General features: G+C 35.7%; 1 protein-coding gene and 3 pseudogenes across 3 annotated transcripts in view; 1 reads left to right on the top strand and 3 right to left on the bottom strand.

Annotated features, from left to right (window-relative positions):
• Positions 1–17,792, bottom strand: part of RERE (arginine-glutamic acid dipeptide repeats) — a 366,623-nt gene that overhangs the window by 160,630 nt on the left and 188,201 nt on the right. The gene's annotated exons all lie outside the window — the stretch shown is intronic.
• Positions 67–184, bottom strand: LOC111744855 (annotated as a pseudogene).
• LOC111744862 lies at positions 7,551–7,666 on the top strand (annotated as a pseudogene).
• Positions 15,242–15,363, bottom strand: LOC111744861 (annotated as a pseudogene).

Below are 17,792 nucleotides of genomic sequence, written 5' to 3'. Positions count from 1 at the left end.
CAACTAAAACTGTGCTGAAACACAATCTCCAATCATCTGAAATGATTTTCTTTTCTTTATTTTTTACGCCTACAGCACCCGGTCTTCCTAGGTGGTCTCCCATCCAAGTACTAACCAGGCCCGACCTGCTTAGCCTCCAAGATCAGACGAGATCAGGTATGTTCAGAGTGGCATGGCCGTAGTGAAATAATTTCCAAAATCACTGTTTCTTAACAATGTCTTATTTGTTAAACAAACTTCTGCTTTTTGGTTAATTACTTTTAGTTTAATCCAGACAAAATTCAATCCGTATTTTGGTAGGACCAAGAAGGTGCGTGAAAATGAAATTCTCTTTCAACTGCGAACTACGGAGTCAAAATATATTAAGGCATATTCTATCTAGGATTTCACTGTGTACGAACAAAGAAATTTTCAGGCAACTGATTCCTGTATTTGCAGTGGAAAGACCAAAACTGAGTATAAGTATAGGCCTGAGAAAACTCCTGCTTCTTGGTCTCCCTTGTGAGATAGGAGGCCAGGTACCTAGGTAACCCCTGCTGTCCTTGTCCTCTTAAACCGAATAACAAGTTTACGTCACACACGCACAGATGAGTTACACTTAAAGGGGGCCTTAGTACATGGGGACAGAGATACCAACCCAAAGAGCATTCCTGTCATTTCCCACATGTATCCTGTTGATGTACCTCACCCTGACAAAAACACTAAATGTCAGATTCAAGATTTAAAAGATCGCAAAGTTTGGGTTAAAGGGTCAAGTTAGGAAGCTGAAATTTCACAAATAAATTAAGACGCTATACTTGGATCCCCAAAATCTGCTGTTCAAACCCAACATAAAGCCCTTCCTAAAAGCTACTATTCTTTCCAGCAGTTACAGTTATATCGAATAAATCCATAACCACAAATTTTCTATTTGGCCCAAAAGATTTCCCCCATAAAGGAAGAGAAAAACAGCTGTTTGTGGGCAGCACCACAGGAAATTGCCAAACCAATCTTAAATCCCTATTAAATAGAAGGAAACATTCCATTGAATTTTTTTAAAAAATCAAGTCCAAATACTATAAAACTTGACATTTTTGCAATACTCTGGCTGTTGTTTGGTGACAGCGGTGATAGTAGCAGCGATTTTACTCATTCTGGAGGAGTGAATGACTTTTTATACATGACAGCCAGAAAAGGCATAGCGCTCTCTCCCTAATCAATGATGGGATCAGATGTTGCAGTACTGAAAAAGAAAGTTAAAGAAAGCGGGGATAAGCTGAGCTATCAGCTTCCAAAATTCTCCAGAAGTTTCACAAATTAAACTATCCCATCATTTTAAAAATAAAAATTACTAACATTATTAAAGATATATCATACGGATTTTAAAAAATTGATGCTAAAATATCTTGAAAAGATTTCACTGAGTCAACTAAAGTGGTTCTCAAACTTATTAAGACTCGGGATTCCTTACTCTCTTCAAAATTATTGAGGAGTTCAAAGAACTTTTGTTTGTATGGGTTATAGCCTGTCAATATTTACTATATTGGAAAATGAAAACTTTTTTTAACTTGAAAGATTTTTAATTAACCCATTTAACAATAATAACCTCACTATATGTTAACATAAATAATTACAATAGATTACTATAATTTTTAAAACAAACGAAATTTAGGAAACGAGTAACATATTTTCACAAATCTCTTATGTTTGCCCTAAGCAAACATATTCTCATATCTCATTCTGTATTCAATGGGTTGAGATGTATCGCACATCGTTTAGCCTTTATAAATCTCCACTGCATGCTCGTGAGGAGAATGAGAGTGAAAAAGGCAAACGACGTCTTGGTATAATTATAAAAACAGTCTTACCCTGCATGGACCACACGTGAGAACAGCCTGCTCTGCGGGACGACGGGGACAACGGGGACGAGCTGCACTAACAGTCCAGGATGCCCACCCTCCCTCCCTCTCAGATTCCGGTTGTTTAAACAATGTAAGCATGTTCCCCCAAACAGAACCGCGACTAGAGACTTTAAAGCACACATTCGTTTAGAAGTGAGATACCACTTACAACATAGATTATTTTACTTTTATTTACACAATCGGACATTCCAGTAGTGAGTAGGAAGTTAAATTCTTGTTAAAGAGAAGAAAATCTAGGTAAGAAGCCTCTCATTTCAATTTAAGGTATTTTTCTTTCTAAAATTTGAGCTCATGATAGAGAACAAGTTAAAGCTTGATTCATACAAGAATATAAATAGGTCTACACTAAAAAGGTATACTTTAAAACAATGGTGAACCTGTCAAGCTGAAAGCATGCATGCACAACAGTAGCCTGGAAAATTTTAGCAATCTGTAATTCCAGGCAACTTGTGGTCATTTCAAAAATGGTACACTGCTTCCTGCCTGAGAAAACTGGCAACATGAAACATCAACCTTTAAGGGGGAAAAACCACTTAGCTTACAATACTATACTGAATCATCATCTTTTACAAAGATGAACATGCCTGCTTTATGTGAACCCAGCAATATTCCTCACTTTCTAGGAGGTGATAATCTTTTTGTACATTGTTTTCTGAATTAAACTGCAAAACTGTAGAACTGGTAATACAGTAAAATAAAATACCTTTTAGTAGCACAAAGAGTATTAGAACTGAATAAGTACTAGGGCTTTTAAGGAGCACTAATATAGGTTTGGAAATTAATATTGATTTTTTAAAAAGTCAGCATGCATAATAATAAAACTCTAACTATAGCTAGCAAACATTTCCAACTTGCCAAGAAACAAACTCAAATAGTTTGGGGAAAAGGGGGAGGGGTCAGAAGGAACCCTAAAAATTTACATTTGCCCATTTCACTTTATGTAAACTAGTCTGTATTGTTTCAAATATCACATTTATTCTTCTCTCCTTTTGACTTAAGTAGAAATAAAAACTGTAATCTTTAATGCTTGTTAGTCTATTTATAACTGTTCCATCTACAACCATTTTTCTAATACAAACATGCCCTGATAGCTTATCTGAGTCCACGTGCCAGACAACAAAGGCCCACTGGCCTGCTGGAGAGAAGAAATGGAAAGCAGGAAATGAGAAGACTTAGTTAATCCCCACATAATCGATCAGTGTATTCAGTCAAGTATGAACCGAGCTGGGGAAATGCTGCTTAAAAAAAAAGAAGAGAAAGAAAATCGAAGAGCATATGACCAGAGCGACAATTCATTTTAAAATAGGTTAATTTTTGTCAAAAAGATTCCCCATCACATTCAAGCACTAATGTAACGTGTATAAATGCTAATGTCTTTTGAAGTAAAACCTCTTTCTTTAAAATCCTTCATCCTTTAACCCTTTTTCAGAAATGCATTTTAACTTTGGATTTTTTTGTTTGTTTGTTTTTGTTCATCATTTTTTTCCTAAATCAGCTTTTTCTAAATCAGGTATAATTTTTACACAATAAAATTAACCTATTTACAATTTCAATTAGTTTCACAAATGTGTTTGACAAATGTGTTGTATGACCAGCAGCAGCACAATCAAGATAGAGAACACTTCAATACCACAAAAAGGCTACCTTCTTTTAGAACTGATGAATCCGCTATGCTGAAAAAGCTTCTGTGCCCGTGAATGCTACAAAAACAACTTTCTAATTTAAATTCCTTCCTCCATTTTAACACACAGAGACGTGAACGTTGAGAAGAACTCTGAGTTAGCCGTAACACTTTTTTTCTCCTAGCTACTGCTGGAGACTGCTACACACAACAATCCCATGCCTTTAAAACCAAATAATCTGCTAAACAGAACGTATGGGCTGAGACTTCATATAGTCTCCTAAAATTCCCAGAATACTAATAACCGTTAATAGTGATAATAGTTATGAAAATAAATGAAAAAAAATAATTTCAAATTAGTTTTATGGTATACTTTCCTCAAATCAGGCACTAACCAACATGGAATGAGTTTCTTCTATGACATATCACACTGTTCTGGAGACAGCCACTGCGGATCCGGGCGAGGAAAGTCCCACTCCTGACAGAGCTGACATTCCAATGCAGGGGCAGACCCTGTGCCAACCCCTCCACTGCTCAAGTGGATAAGAACTTTTAAAAAAAGCCATGCGCAACAAAATGTGCCACTCTGTAACCATACAATCCTAAGCAGGTAATAATACTTTTTACATTGTATTTAGTGCCTTTGGGTATTATTTTCCTTAAAACCAGCAGTCTTCTCAAAAGCACTAGAGGATGACAGGCAAAAATGTGCTGTACTTGACTGCTCCGTAGAGAGAGACAGAGAAGGATCTAACTAACTTTGATAAATCCACACACCAACTTCTCCACCCACAAGAACAACGCAGACTCCCAAGTGTACATCTCTGTCTCTCAGCTAAGGCTGAGTTCATGAAAACTCCGAGGGTTCTTCTACCTTCTTTATCTGTATTATTTTTCTTTTAAAATTTTTATTATAAAACATTTCACAGGCAAAAAGGTACAAAATAATGTAACTATGTATTCGACATATTTGTAATTATAAAATACTGAAGAAGCTGCCTGTATGCTCCTCCCAGACAGGTCTCTCTTACCCGCACCCACCCCCCTCAGGTAACCTTGAATTTTCTATTGCTCACCCCCAGGCAGTCCTTCATTCGTAGATAGGTATGTAAGGTACTGTTCTGCAGTTTTTACGCTTTACATGAAGAACATCCTGCTCTTTGCAATCCTGTTCTTCTGCACTCTCCTTTGTTTATCCAGCAGTGTGCCCGCATGATTCATCCATGCCTTTGTTCATTCATTTTAAATGATACTTATTACCTCTAGGTACAGTACACAACTTATGTGTTCATAAATTTTCCTGCTGATAGAATTTGGGTCATTTCCAGGTTTTCACTATTACAACCAAGGCTGTTAATAAGCATTCTTATTTTTGTTTGTGCAGATCTGTCTAAGTCACATGTAACTTTTCTATTCAAATTATCTATTACTCTGAATGTTTGGTACTGCAGCTAAATGTTCAAGCTCATTAGCATAATATTGTTTAAAATGTCCTTCTGATATCTTGTTAATGTCTGTAGGATCTATAATGTTGTCCCAGTTTTATTCTTCATACTGATAACTTGCTGCCATTTTCATTATTGTCTTTATATGGACGTAACAATTTTATTAGTCAGTTCAAAGAAGCAACTTTTTTTTTCTTCTTAGTATTTAATAAAGTTCCCTTTGAAAAGCCAAACCTGTCTCAGAAGTGCAGAGGAAAGTGTGTCCACTGTTCTGTTTTAGTTTTCCCTCAAGCAGAGTATGAAAGTTGAGAGAGGACAGAAGGTGGTGAAGAGGGTGAAGGTGTGATACTTGTAAGGAACCAGAGAGAAAATGTGAAAAGGTGAAGGAGCAGCTTCCGAGGCTGCAGATTATCTTTGATGTACACGTCCTTATTAACTCGTTACCTTGAGCTCTTCGTTATTCCCTTCCTTTTCTTAGGTTTGCGTTCTTGTTAAATTTTTTATTACTACTTAGAGACCATCGATTTGATTCAGCCTTATTTATCTATACATATTTAAGGCTAAAAGTTTTCCTGAGCATAGCTTTAGCTGTGACCTATAATGTGATATGTCTCAATTTCATTAACCATTCACTGTAAAAATATTTTCTAACTTCCACTGTGATTTCTTATTTGACCCATAGACTATTTAAAAATGTATCACTTTATTCCACACATTTGTGGATTTTCATTTTGTTTCTGATTCCTACCCTAATTCCACTGTGGTCAGAAAACATGCTCTGTATGATTTCAATCTCTGAAATATGTTATGACTTGCTTTAAGATCTAATATAGCCTTTTCTGATAAATATCCTATATGTGTCTGAAAAAAATGTCCATTCTTCAGCTGCTGAGTATAGTGTTCTGTATATGACAATGAGCTCAAAATTTTTGTGTTGTTCAATATTCTCTATCCTTACTGATTTGTAATCTACTTGTTTGCTCAATTACTGAAGGAGATGTGCGAAATCTTTCCGACTGACCATCAACAGTTTAGGATTAACTGAAGTATGGTCATTTAATGTAATATTACATGGCAATGAAAATAAATTACTGCAGCATAAAGAACCATGGATGCATTCCACAAACAATATGCTGATCCAGAGAAATCAGACACAGATAGATGAGTATTGCATAGTACTCATTTATATATAAATTTCAAAAGAAAGCAGGACTAATCTATGACTTAAGACCTCACAGCCGAGGCTATCATGGAATTAACGACTGGGAGAGGACATGAAGGTGGTCTCTGAATACTCAGTGTTTTATTTCTTGATATGATTAGAAGTTACATAGAACATTTCTTATAGTGAATTATACATAAATTCACTGAGCTGTACATGTATATAAATTTTATTCTTTCATGTGTATATAGGCTTCAATAAAAATATTAACTTTAAAAATTAAAGTCTAATTCACAAAACTAAAATTCACACACACACACGTATATGTATAACATATCGTGGGAAAGATACAGGAAACCGGTAACATTGGTTGCCTCTAAGAAGTGTGGAGTAATTTGTTATGCCAGAAATTAAGGTAAAGTGTTCAAAGAATGACTGGGATATGTAAAAGACACACATAAACCAGACTGAGAGTGCTCCCGCTGGCCAAATCTGGAACAATTTGAGAATCAAAATATGTAATGATAATAATAGATTGTAACCCATCTAATAAAACAGGAACCCATACATCTATGCTGATATACACAAATGAAGAAACTGAATAGTTACTCTGGAAGAGGATATTTTCATAGTAGCAAAGCACCTTTCCACAAAATACTTACAAAGGATAAAAAACTTTATAGTAGAGTCCTGATAGACCTCTTCATTTAATGTAATATTACATAGTAATAAAATTTTAATCAAGTGATCAAAGTGAACATCAATCATGGGTTAAAAAACAGAAATGGAGTAATGCCTGCAATCAGATACAATGTAAAATCTCTAATCTAATAATGAGGGAATGCCATACAAATAAAAACTGAGGGGCATTCTATAAAGTAACTGGCCTGTATATCTTCAAAACTGTCATCATGAAAGTCAAGGAAAAACTGAAGAACTGGTGCAAATTGAAGAGGACTAACGACAACTAACACAAAATGAAAACCTGGCTAAACATGTATGGAGTTTGAGTAATAATGCATCAACACTAATTCTGACATCTGATTGTTGAACTGTGGGTTATATAAGGAAATATCTTGTTAGTAAGAAATATACATTCAAGTATCAAGAGTTCATGGGACATTATTATGTGACTTACTCTCAAATTACTCAGGAAAAAAGTTCTTTGTACTGTACTTGCAACTTTTCTGTAGGGCTGAGACTGGATAAATGAAAGGTTGGGAAATAAATTTTAGTTTCAATTTAAAGGTACATAATCACAGGCACTGGTCACTAAAAACTATTCCGACAAATTATTAGACTTAAAGCTGAGTAAGTAAAAATAAAGTGACAAGAACAGAGTTCCATAGTGTAGCGGTCAGCACGTCTGCTTTACACACAGAAGGTCCTGAGTTTGCGCCCCAGTGGAGCCATGGTCCATGGTCTAAGGCCATGCCACCTTGAACAAGCCCCATGTCTCATCTCGGAAGCTAAGCAGGGTTGGGCCTGGTTAGTACTTGGATGGGAGACCACCGAGGAAGACCAGGTGCTGTAGGCATAAATAATGATAACAAAAAATAAAAAAATAAAATAAAGTGACAAGTAAATGTAAAGATAAATGCATGTTACTGGCAGTCAAAAGTAATTCCTGAATTATTTTCAGAAATTCAGTATATGATAAAGATGGCATTTCAAAATAGTGGGGAAACATAGTTTATCACTTAATTCCATTGAGATTACTAGGATGTCATCTGGAAAAAAATTAAGTTGCACCCTTATACTTTATACTAAAATAAATTACGACAACAACAGCAAAAAAACCCAAACAAACAGAATAAGGACTAAAATGTGAAAAAAAAAGTATAATGGGAAAAATACAAATTAAAGTTACCAAGAATATGCTGCTCGGCTTGGAAAATATCCAAGTAGATAACAGTCTTCTGGCCGGGCTGTGGGGAAACAGACACTCACGTGCTTTTTGTACAAACCTAAACCGGTAAAACCCTTATGGAGGGCAAGTGGGCAATATATTCGGAAATTATAAATATATTCATTCATCTGTTTCCCCAGCAATACCAATGACTGCAATTTATTCTAAACATACACAAAATAACATGAACAAGTTTATTTAACATGAATAACATTAATAGGGAACTAATTAAATAAATTATGAAACATCCACATAAGGAAATACCATGCAGATATAGATACATATACTTAAGAGAGAGAGGAGAAAATTTTCTATGTACTGATATGGAAAGATCTCCAATATCTATTCTTAAGAGCAAGCTATAGAATAGTGTGCATAATTTGATAGCTGTTACATTTGCTTATATGACACATTGGAAGAATACATATGGAATGTAATAACATGATTATCTGCATGGGGTAAGGTGTAAAAAAAAAATAAAGAAAAAAGAAAAAAGAAAAAAAAAAGGACTTGGACAAAATAAAAGCCCAAGGATGGGAGGCAGACATCTTTTAATACCTTCCGATTTTTCGATCATGTAAATATATTACCTATTCGCATGCAATTTTTCTAACGTATAGATTGTTTTTGTTTATGTCACAGGCCCTTACTTTCTCTCTCTCTCTCTCTCTCCTTTCTTTCCACACTGGCGTGTTCCTGCAGTTTTCTTTTTCATACTGCTAGCCTTCCCTGGATGACAGTCAGTGTCTGACTAACAGAGTTGGCAGAGGCACCAACCATACTGCTAAGAGAAAATGAACAGAAACAAGCCTATTTAATTACAGCTGTCTGTGCCAACGATTAGGTACCCAGTCTTTTATACTTAAGACTTCTAAGAATGTTAAAGCAAATAAATATAAAGCAGTCATACATGTTCTCGACTGCTTGTAGAAGAAAAGTCACAAACTCCTTTGCCCCCTCCAAACATGTCACACCATCCTTACACAGACATCACCTCAAAAATGTTCAGTGTTGCTAAACTTAAAGAGACATAGAGCCTTTAAATATGAAACACTCTATAAATGTGAAATATAAAGTCTCTAACTGAATATAAGATATTCCACTTAATTCTACCTTATAAACCATTCCCGAAGTGAAAATAGAGTACTACCAACTCCTATTCATCCTGTGATATACCATCCAGGCTGTAAACACACTTAGAAGGGAAGAAGGATGCCATTAATAAGATGTAATTGAAACCCTTCCTGAAAAAAGGCAATGAGCACTATTTTTTATCATAAAATTTTTTTGTCTATGTTCACTATTTCCACAAACTCCTCTCTGATTACAGATTATGTCTTCCCAAGAAGACTATCTGGCAGAAAGCTGCTGACAAAGTATTGATGGCGTTCTCCTTCCACACAGCCTTATTAGCATTTCTACTGCTGCACTGCACACACTGGCATTATAAATCACACACACTCAGTGTCATGCACAATAACCAAACAGTTACCTAACAACTAAGGGTATTATAAATGCATTGAACTAATCTTTGAATATATGCTCTGATAATTAAATTCTATTATGGCTTCTACCTTTAAACCTAAAGGCAACAACACTGAAATCAAGTGCCATCCACAGTTCTCTCACATTTGCCATGAAATGTCACTTATATTATATAGTTCACATCCAATTACTGAACACAACCAGCCACAGCATCTATCACTTACATTAAAACAAGCAGAACCCAGCAGTGGGGCTGTCGAAAGCCATCACATGGCTTAAATGGATTTCTCACCTTTCAAATATCAAGGGGTCCTCTTTCCCAGAACATCTCACTAAGGGGTTTGGCCTTTTAACAAAGAGAGCTACCCAAGTTGAAAGAAACATTCAAAAGGCAGAACATGTTGCAAAACCCAGCTCAGAGCTGGAGACATCTGCCCCTTGTGTTAAAATACAAAATGGTAAAAGATCTTTTATATGAAAAATAAATACACATAAAAGGGGGGCTTTTGTCAAGGCTACTAAGAGAGAGGCAAAGTTATATTAATAACGACAGAATCCTTGTTTTTGGCCAGTGTCCCACAGAAATTAGGGAGCCCTCCTGACCAGAAGATCTATTAATTTCCCAGTTTTTAAGAACAAAGAAATCTTTCCTGAAGTCCTTGCTTGGAGCTCCAAAGCTAAACCGGCTGCCAAGCACAAGGCTATGCTCCTCTGTGTTGCAGTTATCTGTGCAGTCACCAGGACCAGAACAAGCTAAATTCCACAGATTTGTAGAAATAAACATTCCTGCTCGCCACCGATCACCAATGATGACATTTTAAAAAAGGATCAAGATAACTTCCTTAAACCTCTAAATTCAGAAAAGCTTTTACTGTCAAAAGGAAACACTAATCGCTGACTACTGGCAATTAACACATAATGGAGCCACCACTTACCTATGAATTATATGACCATATTCTGTAGTTTGAGAGAGAAAATCACCATGGAGGGAGTTGTAGGAAATTATTTTCTAGCTCTACCAATATGATGTCAGATAGGCTAACAAGAAAAACAGTCAGAGTTCTAATTGGCAGTAAATAATTATTGAGACATAAAATGAAAACAATGCCCCCCCAAATTTAATCTGATCACAAAGAAGAGGAGATAGTGGAATCAAAGCCTGGGGAATTGATAGAGGATACCGCCTCTTTGCATATATATAGAAATCAATACCTGATAAACCACATCGCAAATCGGGCTCTAGAACAATGGTTCTTAACCTCTAAGACCTTTTCTCTCTCAAGAAAAAGTGTGTGCCATGCAAACTACTGCAAAAAATGTCTAAATATCCAAAGGCTCCCACAGTTTCAAAACCACTACACACTTAGCACCACACTGTAACATGTTTATGTATTATCCGTCTCCTCACCCAGCACCCCAAGAGAACATAAGATCAATAAGGGCAACGATTTATCAGTTTTGTTCCCAGCTACTGCCAGGAGCTAAAACAATGCCTTGCTCACAATAGACAATCAAGTAAAAAGAACAAATGAGTGACTGAATGAATGGCAATAAATATACATACCCCAAGCAACAAAACATTAAGCTACCCTAGACTGAAGAGACAATTTACAATATAAAATTTGAAAACTTTCACCTGGCCCTAAATCAGTAAATAATACGATGCTCCTCTATATTAACTAAAGCTAGCATCTATATGTTGTAACACATGAGGAGGAAGAAAAAGTCTTCTAGTGTTATCCTATCAATATGAGGTCCTAACCTTCTAAGCAAATCATGCTAAAGGTAGATTACCCCTGGGCAGTTCATTAAACACATGCTGGCTCAAATAAAGTTAGTTTTAAATAAACCAGTAACTTAAAATAAGTCACAGTTTGTAAACGAAGTATTGAATTTTAAGTTCTCCATTTGTGTGCATTATGTGTAAATCTGTCTATGATATGACAAATCCAGATTCAGCTCTTGTGTAAAAATTTATTATTGTGCCTAGGTAATAGAGGTGAAAAAATAATAACCACTGTCTTCCACTATAAACAGAAAATACCATGACTTTCCTCTTAGTCACCTTTCCCAAAAGTGTTATAAATGGAAACTAAGTATATTTTTAGTTGATCTGGCCATGATATTCCAATGTGTAGTCTCTATCTAGATATATATTTATATTGTAGAGATATGAAATAGCCAGAATTAAGTAAGAATAGCGAACAGTTCCTTACTCGGCACTTCGCAAAATAAACACTGCCATGTTATTTTTGTAAATAGATATGAACGAACTCTTAAGAGTGTCTTTCTGTGATTTTCCAAAACACAGTCCGCAAAAATGCATGCTACATAAAGCAGGAACTCAGAGCTTACCAAGAAAGTAAAGTCTTCCCAATTAACACCGGGAAAAACATAATATCTAGGTATAATATTCTCCTCCTCATAAAAATGACACATTCATAAAGTATACTATGTAACAAATATATTAAAATTTATGAATTAAGTGTTCTCTGTGCACAATTGAATTTTTATATAAACCATCAACAAAGTAGCTAGGGTATGAAAAAAGGCACGAGGGATTCAAACTAGGCTGTTAACTGCAGGCGCTAGCATATTTGAGGATGACTATAACAAAAGATGAAAGAGGCTCAAAATTAACAAAATATAAATAGTAAAATGGAAGGACACTTCGAAAATTGACATTATAGATGATGTCAAGTAATCTGGCAAGATCTTCTCTTTGAAGTTCACCATCTTATCACGGGGCCTCTTATGGCGGATGATGGTAGACAAATTACAAGCTAGTATTAGAAGTCCTAAACACCTAGAAAAAAATTAATGAATAATTGAGGTGATTCAAACAGTTCACAGCATAGCCAAACAGCCTCTAATTACATTTACCACATAACTTGTCCATTTACTCTGGAACGCATCTCATACTCTGCAGGGAAGCCAGCTAGATACTCGTCAGCTTTAAGTTCTACTCTAATATATTACACAATAAATTAAAATGTAAACACAAATAAAATTTAGAATAAATCCCAAAACCGAAATTTTATGAAACAGCATTATAAGATTTACATTTACTAATTGCATAAAACATTTTAACCTGCATTGGATTTTTAAAATTGAGATATAAAGTTGAGGTATAATTTATGTACAGTGAAAAGCAGAGGTTTTAGGTATACTGTTCAATTCGTTTTTATAAAGATGTGTACACACACACACACACACACACACACACACACACACACACACACCCCTTTATAACCCAAACACAAACCATTTCTACCATACCAGAAAGCTCTCTCAAGCACCTTCCCACTCAATCTCTATCCCACCTGCAGAAGGAACCACTATTCAGATTTCTATCCCAGAAAACTAGGCTAGATCTATCCATTTAAATTTCTAAGAAACTGTCAAGCTGTTCAGGTAGTCACACCATTTTCGCTCCCACCAGCGGGAATAAAGCTTTCCTTGTCGGAGTGGGTCCCCTCACCAAGAACCAGGGCGACCAGTCTTTTCCACTCAGCCACTCCAGTGGTGGTGGAGTGTTATCTACTGTAGCTTTAATTTGCATTTTCCTGATGTCAAGCACTTTTTCATGGGCTTACCCACCATTCACATATCTTCTTTGGTAGAGCGTCTCTGTCCAAGTGTGACCATTTTAAACAAGTGAGTCATCTTATTGTTGAGCCATAGCAGTTTTGTTTGTTTGCTTCGAGTTTTTTAAACGTATTCTGAATTCAGTTCCTTTCTCAGATGTGTGCTGTAAGCATTTTCTCACAGTCTGAGGCTTCTCTATGAATATTCTCAACAACGTCTTTTGATTAATTCAGGTTTTTTTCCTTATGGTAAATACTGTCTCCTCTTTAAAAAATCTTTATATCAAGGTTCAAAAGACATTCTCCTGTTTTCTTTTAGAAGCTTTATAACTTTTACCTTATATTAATAGAGGTCAATGATCCACCTCAAATTAATTCTTATGTATGGTATACGGTAGGGCTGTGTTTTGTCTTTTGTTTTTTGCCATATGAATATCCAGTTGGTCCAGCCTATTTATGGAAAAGACTTTCCTTTTCCCATTGAAAACAGCTTGATAAAATGTGTGGATTCATTTAAATTTGCATTGAAGAAATAAAAGGTACATATAAGCCCAAGAGATCACTGGTATTTTAATCTTACTTTGTATGTTATCACCAATATTGAAAAAAATCATTTCCTCTTAGTAACATACTTGAAATTTACATAAAATAAATAGTAATACTGACCAATGATTATGCATTTTGAGATTTTCCCATCTGAATTATGCAATTTACATTTCATAAATATTTACTTATTTAATGTATATGTATGCATATACACTAAACTGTTGTGACACTTGTAATGGTTAACGTTTATGTTTGTGGAACATGTAAAACTTCAGCTATAACTGCTTGATATGTTACATTACATAAATGTATATATCAGAAATAATCATACCAAACGAAACAGTACCTCAAAGCTCCAACCCCACTCACCAACCTGGTTGCTCCTTTGGCTCAAAGTAAAATTTTCCTGAAAAGTTAACATATTTTAAGTTACCCTGAAGAGATACACTAATAGGGGAAATAAAGCTCTAAAACATACGGTCCGGGGTCTGGGAGTTGGATACAGGAGAACAGCATACTCTCAATGCCGATGGTGAGATTTCACAAGCCAACCTGGGCATCTGTTTAGGAAGCTAAGACCAGGGAAGCCTCTTGTATGCCTGAATCTGGTGGAGAAAAACGTTTAGAAGAAAACCGAGTATCTGTGCCTTTGACATGGGCTGGACCAATATGTGGAGAAACTCAATAGGGTCAGGGAACAAACCCAGCCAAATAAATTGTTCCTCTGTCTGGTCTTGTATTCTGTACCTATTCCCTCTCTCAAGGTTTATATGGCAATGTTGGCAGCCGTGACAAACCGGTCATGATTTAAGAATTCACACATTTATGGTCCTGGGGCTTAGTAGAAAATTATTTCAATAAAAGCTAACATACCAAGAATTCTGGGAGGATGGATCTTCCTAAATCCTCCACATAAAAATAGATCACCTTGAGAGTCAAACTACTTACAACACAAAATGAGGAAACAAAGTATCCTCACAAATGCCAAAATATAATAAGCAGGAGGGAGGGCATAAACCAGCAACAGTCATAAGACCTATGGCTATCAGCATCTGTAGGGGAAAAAACAGAAGGAATAGGGTATCTGAACCTCGCCTTCTAAAAGTTCATGAAAATTAAATTCACATAAAAATGAGCAAAAGAAACCTATTGAGGGAAATCTCATACAATGTTACTAATAGAAAAGAATAAGGAGCAGAAAAAAAAATAATAAGGAGCAGAATAACATCCCCACAAATAATAAAAGCACCGAAAACAAAACACGACAAGAAAACATGTGCACACAACCAAAGTGGCAATGCACTGTTTTAAAATAAGCTAAAAGATATTATTGAATAAATGATAAAAGACATTAGAGAGCAATATAAATCAGACACAGGAAAACTCAAATATCAAAGATCATTTTAGAAATGAAGAATTAAGCAGGAGTACAAGAGTGAATAAACACAACTAACCAATGCCTCCCTTACAAGAAAGAGAAGGTGAAAAGAAAAAAAACATTATTTTTAGGCGAGGCAACCCTTGGTTGACCTCACAGATTGCAAGGACCTTGTCAGCTTACAATCCCTTGTTTTTTTATTTTTTACGCCTTCAGCACCCGGTCTTCCTAGGTGGTCTCCCATTCAAGTACTACTAACCAGGCCCGACCCGGCTTAGCTTCCAAGATCAGACAGGATTGGGCTTGTTCAGGGTGGCATGGCCATAGACGAAAAGAAAACATTTAAAAGTCAAAAAATAAAAATAAAAAACTTAAAAAGGATTCCTAAGAAAGTGACAAATATTAAAGAAGGCAAGAAACAACTAACATACACATAACAGGAGCTCTGAAAAAGAAAACCGAATCTAAGCATAAGAACAAATACTAAGGACCATAATTTGAGAAAATTTTCCAGAAATAAAAAGATCTGAAACTTTCTTCAAGAGTACACTGTATACTTAATCATACAGATCCAGAAGGCCAACATTAAGACATTCTACTAAAATTACTGGACTTTAAAGGGGAAAAAAGTTCTTCATGCACCTAGGCAGAAAGAATATGTGACTTATAAGAAAAAATAATTATATCATCAACAGACTTTGGCAGCAATGCTTTATACCAGAGGAAAATGTAGCTGCATATTTAAGACACTCGAGAAAAGAAAACATGACATGGTGACTATACTTAATAACATTGCTCTGCATATTTGAAAGTTGCTAATAGATCTTCAAGGTTCTTATCACAAGAAAAAAATTTCTGTAAATATGTATATGGTGATGAAGTTTAACTGGAAGTATTGTGGTGATCATTTAGCAATATATACAAATACTGAATCACTATGTTTTACATCTGAAAATAATACAATGTTGTATGTCAACTAAACTTTAATCTAGGAAGGAAGAAAGGAAGGAAGGAAAGAAGGATGGAAGAAGGGAGAGAGGGAGGGAAGGAGGGAGGCAGAAAACATGAGCCAATAACCATGACCCACAAGTATAAGGGCACAACCAATTAGAAGCACTCAAGAAGTTAGGGAATGTCATTCCTGTGAGCCCTTCCCAATAGAAGACAAACTTCAGACAACTAAACCAACTGAAGAGACATCTACATAAGGACTAGTGGTGAAGATTAAACATTTACAGCAGTCTTCGAATAACATTATTTTGTCCAATGCTGTTTCATTATAACATGGATGAGATGGCAGAGGAATTTAACTCTTGTTTTTATCAATTAGCCTCTTGTAAAACTGGTTTCATTACGCATTTCGTAAGTGGCAGACCCTATGGACAATGAGAATGAAGCCTCCCCCGTGGTTACCTGGAGAATTAGGATGGATGAGGGCTCAGCAGAAGAAACTGAAGTATGTACTGGCTGTGTAGTCTGAAAAGTACAGTGTGCTGTTATTTGAACATTTAAAACATGGAGGGAGAATACGGAGAGCGCCAACAAAACTTTTTTTTTTTTTTTTTTTTTTACTCTTTTCAGTAATCATAATTGGTGGTGGCAGTAACAGTACTGGTAATCTGAGACTATTGTCAGGGTAAGGCAAGATAAAGAAAAATAATTATGAGATATTCCCATTCTGTCACTCCTGTGCCCCAGAGAACCAGGAAAAAAGGAGATACAAATGGAATATCGATGAGGTTAAATAAAAAACTCTATAATCCTGAATTTGAATTAGAAAATATCAGTATGATTTATAAAGTAAAACAGATAATATTTCCTAGCTCTGTTCACTGAAATTCTCACAATTATAATTAATATATAAACCAAAAGATTAGGAATAATGACCAACCCTGGTGCAACGAGACCCAAACGGCCCCGACTATGCTCTTGAAATATCATTTCTTACTAAAAGAAACCAGTGATTCCAGAAGAAATGCTGGTTCTCGGCATGCCATAGGGAATGTACCAAATGAGGATGGGGCATCTAGGCACCCAGATAACAAGGACACCATCAGATCACAAGGGTCATGTCAAAAAGGGCTGAGTAGCCGCTTGAAGAGGCTCCCACCAGCCACATGAAACAAACTGAGCCTCACTAAAGATTAAGAATTGCAATCATCTGAAACCCATCAAACAGGTTTAAAGGTACCCAATGCAGTATTTGAAAATAGAGTAAATAAAGAGAAAGAAGGATAAGTTTTTATCCTGTCTTTCCTACATAAACTGTAAAATTGAGTAACTAAATAGCAGATGACAGGGAGCACTGCCATATAAAAATATTCTAGTTAATAAATGAAAGTGAAATGATAGAATCTCATAATTTTCCAACTCCCAAGGAATTAATGGAATAAGTAATAACATAAAAAAAGAACAAAAAACAGACATAATGTGCCTCTGGGTTAAAGTACACTGCACCATCTGTAATCTTGCCCAAATGGATGAGACTCAAGTCTGACCAAACCTCCGGATCCAGCTACTAATGTTCAAGAAACAGAGGGGACATTTGGGAAATAAAACTATAAAAGAACATAAAGAAAGTGCTGTACTTTAAAAGTGAGGGCCGTGGTAGTTAATTCTGTAGGGAAGGAGGGGACTGTCGCTGCAGAGAAACTGGAAGATGGCTGCAAAGTCCCATTTCTTGACCGGAAAGGTTGTTAAATATTATAATTCATTAAACTGTACATATGCTTTGTGTGGTTGTATTTGTGTTTTATAA

This window comes from Pteropus vampyrus, unplaced genomic scaffold (genome assembly GCF_000151845.1).
Source record: "Pteropus vampyrus isolate Shadow unplaced genomic scaffold, Pvam_2.0 Scaffold142, whole genome shotgun sequence".
Lineage (NCBI taxonomy): Eukaryota > Metazoa > Chordata > Mammalia > Chiroptera > Pteropodidae > Pteropus > Pteropus vampyrus.
Note: the sequence above shows the minus strand (reverse complement) of the source record. Positions and strands in the feature narration are given on the sequence as shown.